The sequence below is a fragment of the Bos javanicus genome, chromosome 3 (assembly GCF_032452875.1).
Source record: "Bos javanicus breed banteng chromosome 3, ARS-OSU_banteng_1.0, whole genome shotgun sequence".
Classification (NCBI taxonomy): Eukaryota; Metazoa; Chordata; class Mammalia; order Artiodactyla; family Bovidae; genus Bos; species Bos javanicus.
The window spans coordinates 66,254,929-66,263,491 of NC_083870.1; positions in this window are offsets into that span (position 1 = coordinate 66,254,929).

An 8,563-nucleotide genomic window follows, 5' to 3' on the forward strand; every position below is an offset into this window, starting at 1 on the left:
TCATTCCATTTCCAATTGTCCTCATAAATCCACCAATCCTGGTTCTGAAAATATTTAATTGTTTGCCTGGCCCAAAGAGGAATTTAAGTTTTTTATTCTATTTTAAAAAGCACTATAAAATAAAAATATTTTAGATAGCTTTTAGGTGTTACTTACTTGGGCTTCCCTGGTGGCTCAGAGGTTAAAGCGTCTGCCCGCAATGCGGGAGACCCAGGTTCGATCCCTGGGTCGGGAAGATCCCCTGGAGAAGGAAATGGCAACCCACTCCAGTATTCCTGCCTGGAGAATCCCATGGGTGGGGGATGGGATTCTTACTTAGCCAAAAAAGTACCATAAGCTATCATATGCTTATTATTTACAAGGCACTATCCATGTTATCTCATTTATTCATTTCAATAATCTTGTAGGAAAAATACTAATCTTGCCTCCAGTTTTCAGATAAATAAACGATTGGAGTTCAATACCTTGCCAAAATTCACTCTGCTGCTAAATTTTAGATCCAAGATTTGAACCATAATCTAAGTGAAAGCAGAGTGATAGGGGTTTCACAGGTACATACTAAAAATTGCGTCTGTTGGAAGTATATAATCTGATTGGTTTTGACACAATTTTATGTATCTCAATTATATCTTATTATAGCTGCTAAAAAAGTCTACAAGTTCCAAACAATATATTATCCTGTTTTCCCCTGTATAGTAAAAATGTCTGTAATACAGTTAAACTGCCTGGCCACAGTTTAAAGGCACTGACATACACAGATATACTTAAATAATTCATTAACATGAAAATAAAAGTCAGAAAGATACTCTTTTACAAAAGCCATTAATTACCTGTTAACTCCAGAGTCTCTAGCTGTGCAAGCTAAGCTTCCTATTTGTGTTGTGAACTGAGATTCTTTCATTCATTCTTTCTTCAATATTCATCAGATATCTACTATGTGCCTCCACTGTTTTGGAGGCTAAGGATATAGTAGACGAGAAAAGTTCCTGCCCTCATAAAACTATAGTCTGTAGAAGGCAGGTAACCAACACAAATGTTATCTAGAGAAAAAAGTTGTGAGGAAAATAAATGGGAATAAGAGAGAGAAGAATGATGAGGGGGTGTCTGCCACTTTAGATCATATGATAAGGGAGTGTCTGAGGAGATGGTGTTGGAGAAGAGACCTGAATGAAGGTAGGGAGAGTGCCCTGGATACATCCAGAGGAAGGGCATTGTAGGCAGAGGAGGGAAAGCAAAACCTTGGATGGCAGTAAGGAGGTCAATATAGCAGCAGTAAAGTAGGTATGGAAGAGATTAATGTCGGTGATCACTCTAAAAAGAGAAAAAATATAGGGCAGCAAGAAGGCTATTGCAGTTATCAGGTGAGAACTAAAGATCATGTAGCCTAGTGCGATAGTGAGAGAAGCAATGAAAAGTGGTAAGAATCAGCATACATTTAAGGATGACAAAAAAGCTGTGAGAACTTATTGTAGGACTAGTTGTGATGGGAAGGGAGCAGGAACGGAGGACAAAGGAGAATTTACCCTTTGGACAAAGGAGAATGGCCCTCACGGATTTTTGTCTTGAGACTGGATAAATGATGGAACCACTTGTCGAGATGTGTATACTGGAAGATTTCTTGAGCGGATATCATATATTCTGCCTTATACTGAAATCTGTAAGTGCATAATACAGCTAGTTGGGTTTATGAAATCAGAGACTAGGAAAGAGGACCAAGTTGAACACTGAATTTGAGAATCATCAGCATAAATCTACGTCTATATATCTGGAGAAGGAAATGGCAACCTACTCCAGTATTCTTGCCTGGGAAATCCCATGGACAGAGGACATGGTGGGCCACTGTCCACGGGTCTCAAAGACTCGGACATGACATAGTGACAAAACAATGGCAGCAATGTCTATATTTATCTATCTAGAAAGCTAGAAGTGACTTTAAATTAATGAGAGCAGTCCTATAGACCAAGACCTGCCCCTGTCCCCAACATCTAAAGTGAAGTCACTCAGTCGTGTCCAACTCTTTGCAACCCCATGGACTGTAGCCCGCCAGGTTCTTCCATCCATGGGATTCTCCAGGCAAGAGTACTGGAGTGGATTGCCATTTCCTTCTCCAGGGGATCTTCCCGACCCAGGGATCAAACCTGGGTCTCCCGCATTGTAGGCAGATGCTTTACCATCTGAGCCACCAGGGAAATCCATCTAAAGATCATATTTATTAAAAGGGTCTATCCAAGAAGACTAAGAATGTGTGACCAGAAAAGAGAAAAGCTAGAAGAGTAAGTTATCCCAGGAGCCACATGAAGAATGAGAAAGTGATTGGCTGCATCAAATAGTGGAACACTTTCCTTCAGAGCCTCCTGCATTTAGACAGCTGAAAAGACTCACTCTGTCTCTCAGGATCTGGGAATTTGAGGGATAGTCTCGTCTCACTGTGGCAGAGGGCATTAGGGTAGTGGCGACTATCTCTTGTTAGGGAAAGGTTGGAAATTGTTAGAGAAGGTAGCTCTGCTGCAAATAAAGAAGTGAATCTTCAGAAAAGCTGTCTCCACAGAGCTGAGTGAGGCTGTGGTCTGTGCTAGCAACAGAGAGGGAGGCCTCCCGCCCTGGCCTCAGTGAATTGCTCAGTGATAAGCAGTTCTATTTCTCTCTTTCCATGCTCAGTAGAGAGGACCTCTTGTCAAACTGGCCAGTCCTGAAAGTCCTGAGCTCTTAGTGCATCAGGGACCACTGCTTTATATGCTGTTGGTGGTAAGAAAGACTTTAAAGCTTACTCCAGCAAAGAAACATGGGAAGGTTTCTGAAAAGCTGTGATGGGAGGTGCAGCCTCAAGAGGAGATTATTTGATAAAACAAAAGGCTTTCGGAGATTAGTGAGGGTTAAGTGCAGTGTAACCATGGTCTGAACTTCTCCTATGTTCAGGTTCCTCTGTTCCCTGAAAGACTCATAAAAGCAGAAGATCCTCTCTTCTTCCATTTTGAAGACTGCCTTAAGAACTCAGACTGGAGCAAGGGGGTCTAATATCACCTGGAAGATAGCTGTCAGCTCAATTAGAAAGATGGGAATCTCAGGGTAATACTTGACACATTCCTTGTATGATCAATGAAACCAAAATAAATAAAGCTTAGCTCTGTAAAAATAAAGAAAATAAGACATGGAGATGGCAGGAGAAATCATTTGGTAGTCAGCACTAACCTCATATTCTTTTTCTTTTTTTTTTTTTTTTTATTTAACTTAACTTTACAATATTGTATTGGTTTTGCCATATACAAGATGCTGTAGAACTGACATTTATCAAGATGTAGTTTCAAACTGCCCTCCAACCCACCCCATGCACACACATTGCTGATGTTCAGTTGCCAGTCATGTCCGACTCTTTGCAACCCCATGAATTGCAGCTCACCAGGCCTCTACATCCCTCACCATCTCCCAGAGTTTGCCAAGTTCATGTTCATTGAATCAGTGATGCTGTCCAACCATTTCAACCTCTTATGCCCACTTCTCCTTCTGCCCTCAATCTTTCCCAGCATCAGAGCTTTTTCCAATGGATCGTCTATTCACATCAGATGATCAAAATACTGGAGCTTCAGCTTCAGCATCAGTTCTTCTAGTGAATATTCAGGGTTGATCTCTTTTAGGATTGACTGGTTTGATCTCCTTACTGTCCAAGGGACTCTCAGAAGTCTTCTCCAGCACCACAGTTTCAAGGCATGAATTCTTTGGTGTTCTGCCTTCTTTATACACACATACAATAACCCAATAACTTAGACAGCCCTTGCTCATAAATTATGTCATTTAAAGGAATCAACACCTTCAAAAAGTTGATATTCTCAGCTTTCCTTTCCTTGAGACTTTAAAAAAACATATTAATACATATTAAATATGAGCTCAGAGTTGGGATAGATCTCACCCAAAAGCCTATGTTGGTGTGCCCCCTATCCCTACCCCTTGCATACTCCCACTGGTCCTTTTAGCAACAAGGATCAACCCTATATGTTTGGAGTATTTTGAGTGTCTCAAGTCCTTGTAAAAAGCTATGCTCCAACTGTTCAGACAGCCTCAGATAGCCTGAGCCTCAGCCTCACATTCTAGAACAGAAATGTGTCCTTCTGTTGGATAATCTACAGATGATTAGATTATCTGTAGGTTACATTATTGTAATCAAGCCATTATTAATGAAAGGCTCACAGGCCACATTGACAAGATTGTCAGATACAGTTTCTTCTTTACCATGTAAAATGTGGGACTTCTTCAAATGGGAATGAAGACTTTGGACACATTGCCCTGGCTTCTAGTCAGTGTCTTAACTTTCACATGGTACCGAGAACTTCCCCCTTTGCTAATGACACCCTTCCTCTGGGTCTCTTCAATTTTATTTCTCTTGATTTTTCTACCAGTGTTATAGCCAGTGTTTCTTCCCAGGATCGGTGACTACCTTGTAGTTTCGACAGAACTGAGTCCCTCTATTACCTTTTTAGTACATAGCAATTCCATAAATTCTGTGTTCAGATCCTTTCATGGCCTGGACTCCCAAGAGTCTATATGGAAGTTTAAAAAACTCAGATCACTGTTTCAGGTTTGTTTGTTTGTTTTTAACCCCTGTCCTAAATAATCTTAATTCTTAAGAGGACAATGGGCATGACTCTGGGAAATAAGGGGTGAAATACACACAGGGAAGTCAAATAACTATATATATATATATATATATATATAGTTATTTTAAGAGTTTGTTCTAGCTGCATGTGCAACCCATTTGAAATATCTGAAGTCCGACCATGCAGATGAGCTACTTTTTCTCCCTGGACTCGTCAGTCATGGGGACTTGACAATTCTCCCTCTATAAATCTACACTGAGAATAGAACCACTGATTGCCTATCAGGCAGAACAAGGTCTGATACACTCAGAATAACACACCTGTATTTTTATCATATTAATAGTAAGCTTATTGAAATTATAGTGATCCATTCACATTTGAATTGCTTCTACAACATAACACAAAAATAGAACACAAATGTTCTCAAAAACTTAACTATGTGTGGTTTTCTTTGCATTTTTTTTTATCAATATCAGACTGTCATTCTCATGAAATACTCCAAAGAAATAAATTGTTTTAAAAAATTGTAATGATTTTCCCACCTCTGTTGAGCTCAGCTTGTTGGTCTTTTCCCTGCCTCTTGTGAGTTCCTGCCATCTGTACTTGCAGTTTTGCTTACACCAACATTTCTTCCTGGGGCCTGGAATAGCTTGAATCTATCCATGTGAGGGGTGTGCAGCTAGATATTGACTATTATCCTAAGTATTGTCTGACCAACCCCAGTGTCCTGCATTTTCTCCAGCATCAGAGAAAATTTTTGCAGTGGTTTTGTAGGCTTGATTCCATCTTGCTTAGATTGAGGGCAAAAATCAGATGTATTTAATCTACTCTCCTCCATAAATTAGCCCAGACATTCATCACATTAAGGTTGGGATTTGGGGACATCCAAATTCTCACAACTTTCAGTTCAGTTCAATTCAGTTGCTCAGTCGTGTCCGACTCTTTGCGACCCCATGAATCGCAGCACGCCAGGCCTCCCTGTCCATCACCAACTCCCGGAGTTCACTCAGACTCACGTCCATCGAGTCAGTGATGCCATCCAGCCATCTCATCCTCTGTCATCCCCTTCTCCTCATGCCCCCAATCCCTCCCAGCATCAGAGTCTTTTCCAATGAGTCAACTCTTCACATGAGGTGGTCAAAGTGCTGGAGTTTCAGCTTTAGCATCATTCCTTCCAAAGAAATCCCAGGGCTGATCTCCTTCAGAATGGACTGGTTGGATCTCCTTGCAGTCCAGGGGACTCTCAAGAGTCTTCTCAAACACCACAGTTCAAAAGCATCAATTCTTCGGCACTCAGCCTTCTTCACAGTCCAACTCTCACATCCATACATGACCACAGGAAAAACCATAGCCTTGACTAGATGAACCTTTGTTGGCAAAGTAATGTCTCTAGTTTTGAATATGCTATTTAGGTTGGTCATAACTTTCCTTCCAAGGAGTAAGTGTCTTTTAATTTCATGGCTGCAGTCACCATCTGCAGTGATTTTCGAGCCCCAAAAAATAAAGTCTGCCACTGTTTCCACTGTTTCCCCATCTATTTCCCATGAAGTGATGGGACCGGATGCCATGATCTTCGTTTTCTGAATGTTGAGCTTTAAGCCAACTTTTTCACTCTCCACTTTCACTTTCATCAAGAGGCTTTTGAGTTCCTCTTCACTTTCTGCCATAAGGGTGGTGTCATCTGCATATCTGAGGTTATTGATATTTCTCCCGGCAATCTTGATTCCAGCTTGTGTTTCCTCACAGCTTTAGGAATGCCTTAAGACTTTGATCAAGCTTCCCCTGTGGCTCAGAAGGTAAAGAATCTGCTACAATGCAGGAGTCACAGGTTTGATCCCTGGTCAGGAAGATCCACTGGAGAAGGGAATGGCTACCCACTCCAGTATTCTTTCCTGGAGAACACCTTGGACAAAGGGGCCTGGTGGGCTATAGTTCATGAGTCTCAAAGAGTCAGACTCAACTGAGCAACTAACACAAAGACTTTGATCAGCCTTGCTATCAGGTGGCCACTTTAGCATCGGATGGAGTTATGTCCCTACAAGATGATTAATCATCAGCCGGTATCTGAATCATCTGAGGCCTACTTGAGTCCCCCGATCAGTTTTGCCAATTAGTTATTAGCCTCCCTTTTTTATGAAGAAGCAACATGATAATCTTTTAAGATTAGTTTTCTAAAGAAGACACAGGCTTGCACATCACCCACTGTACCTACCCCTCTTATTAAGGTGGATGCTGGATGAATTTGCACAATGCTACAAATTTCTGTCAGAAATAATTACTTTTGTTTTTACTTTTTTTCAAATTTCATTAAGATATAACTGATATAAAACATTATGTAAATTTAAGATGTTCAACATGATTTAATAAACATATATTATGAGATGATTACCACAATATGGTTAATTAACATATCCATCATCTCATCTCAAATCATTACCTTCTTTGTATGTGTGGTGAAAATATTTAATAACTACTGTCTAAGCAACAACTGAAAATTTGTATCCTTTAACGAACATCTCATTTCCCTCCCGCTCAGCCTTTGGCCACCACCATTTCATTAACATTTAAGAAATGTTATGCAGTATTTGTCTCCCCTGTATGACTAATTTCTTTTAACACAATACTCTGGCCCATCTATTTTGTCTAAAATGGCAGAATTTTCTTCTTTTATGGTTGAATAATATTTCATTTCTTTATCCATCCATTGATGGACATGTAGATTAAGAAACATGTGGCATCCACCTACCCCACCTACCACACAAAGCTTCTAGCATTGATACTTAAACTGTCTCACCAACATCCCCCTCACTTTAAGACAATATTCTACCTTATATTTCCCCTTGTTTTATCTACTGTGCCCCTTAGCACTATTTTGCTAAGAAGTATTTTAGCAATTTTGGCTGGACTATACAACTAAATGAATTGCAAATTATGTAAAGTTTAAAAAATGCTGAATGGCTTCTAAAATGCAGCAAAATGGTGAGTCCTACTATCTCTCAGGATGGTAGAGAAAGATCAGCAGAATCTACATTGTCAGGGAAAGTCCTCTCTCAGGTTAAAGAGAAGTTTACCCCTTTTGAGGCTTCCTGCCATCACCAATCCTTTCCAGCCTAAACTCCAAATAAATATTTAGCTCCATTGGGGGTTTAAATGCTCCCAAAGTAGTGTAAAATCAGAGGATTCAGAATTGTGACATCAATTATCTAACACTGCCCTTTATAGAAAAAAAGAAAAAACCTCAGTATTTACATTCTCAAACAATGTTGGCTCACCTAGACAGTCCCTCATTGCTTAAGTGTGTTCATAATTCCATTACTTCCCATCTTTTTCAGCATCTCCTTCTCCCTCATAACAGTATTCCATGCTATCCTTTCAAATAAAGTTCCATTTTGAATCTAATTTTACATCTAGAGAAACTTTCCTCTGCCCAGATTTTTGCTGACTCCACTCTGGAGAAGGATGAAGTATGGCCCTACAGTTACTGAAATCAATGGTGGGTCTTGAGTCACCTTCAGTCTTTTCCAACCAACAATAGCTATGGCTTTTTTTTCTCCCTAGAATACATGGAGGCAAACATACCTTACTTTCCAGACCTGTTGTGCCTTATATCCACATCATAACTATCCTGTCTGCCACTCTAATTTTGTTCCCAACATCTACTTGGGCTCTACTCCTCAGTACTTATGACCATTCTATTCCCAAATATTTTCTAAAGAACCTATCCATCTCTTCCATTGAACTATGGCTTCTGGACATTCATTAGAACATGGCTTCACCTGTAGCTTTGATTTAGGAAATATTCTTTTTCCCATAATTACCCTGAAGGAATTCTTGCCCTTGTAATACCCAGGACTTCCCCCAAAAGATAATAATTCTAAGTTGGATTGTATTAATACAAAGAACTATTGATCCAAAGCATATTCATTTGACAAAGACAGAAAATTGAAAGGAGTTAAGTAAAAAGAGAGAAAACC